We start from the raw sequence: 1082 nt of genomic DNA on the forward strand, positions 1-1082 counted from the left end.
ATTTTCAGGAGGCAGAGGAAACATTGAAATGAAGGGGAAAAAAAATTAAACAAAGTAATAAGAGAAGGCAAATTTAAACGCTCCAGAAAAAAATACTTTAAATAATCTTCTGAAGCAGATCATAGTCTATCAGCTGTTTTATGTCCTAGCACGCAGTGACATTTCTTCAATGATTTGGCAACAGTAAGTTGTATATAATTTAAGGTCATGTGTTGATTGATTGATTTGCCTTTTCAGCCCGAAAAATATGTATTTTATTTTTCCAGCTTTATCGAGGCAGAGTTGACAAAATCGTAGTGTGTTCATTTGATATTTCATTTTTCAGCTTCTGCCAGGGCTGGTCTTAGGGTCTAGAAGCCAGTTTATGGGTCGCGATGTTCACAGAAGCACCGCATGTAAATGGATGCAAGGCACATCTGTGCACACAGGCATTGCGTGCGCGCACACGTGCGTGTGTGTCCTTGTCATCATGTGTGCGTACAACGCCTGCGTCTGTTTGACTCTGGTTGCTTCTGGAAGGGTACGATCTGGCCAGATAGAAGGAGAAGGTGATCAGAAGGTCGGCCGAGGCCGGGACAATGGGAATAAACGGGTCGCGAGGACACTGCCGGCCGGTCCCTGGGGCTCCGCCTTCTCGGGAGCCTCGGGCTGGCAGCCAGGAACCGCACCGACAGGGCCGTGAGGAGGGGGTGGGCCTCGTGGACGTGCCCCCTCGGGTTACCTGCCATCTGTCCCTCGTGGTCCCTCCTCGCTATTAGTGAACCTAAGCCTCCATCCGTTCAGCCGTCTCAGCCACTGAGATCCAGCGATCTCGAATGATCAAAACCGAGTCACTCAGGATAACGTTCAAGGCTCCTTTTGCGAAAGAACAAAGAATCTCAGATAAATTTTACAAAATCACATTTGAAAATTTCCAGCTGATTTAATTCCTTTAGCGGTAAATTCTTGATGAAATACATTCCTTAAACTAACTGGCATGTAACAACGTAGTTTCATATCTTGTTGATGAAAATGACCCTTGAATGGAATTTCCCCATTTGAGACTGAACTTTCCCTTGGCTTATACGGATCATTAATGTTTT

This window comes from Pteropus vampyrus, unplaced genomic scaffold (assembly GCF_000151845.1).
Source record: "Pteropus vampyrus isolate Shadow unplaced genomic scaffold, Pvam_2.0 Scaffold174, whole genome shotgun sequence".
Lineage (NCBI taxonomy): Eukaryota > Metazoa > Chordata > Mammalia > Chiroptera > Pteropodidae > Pteropus > Pteropus vampyrus.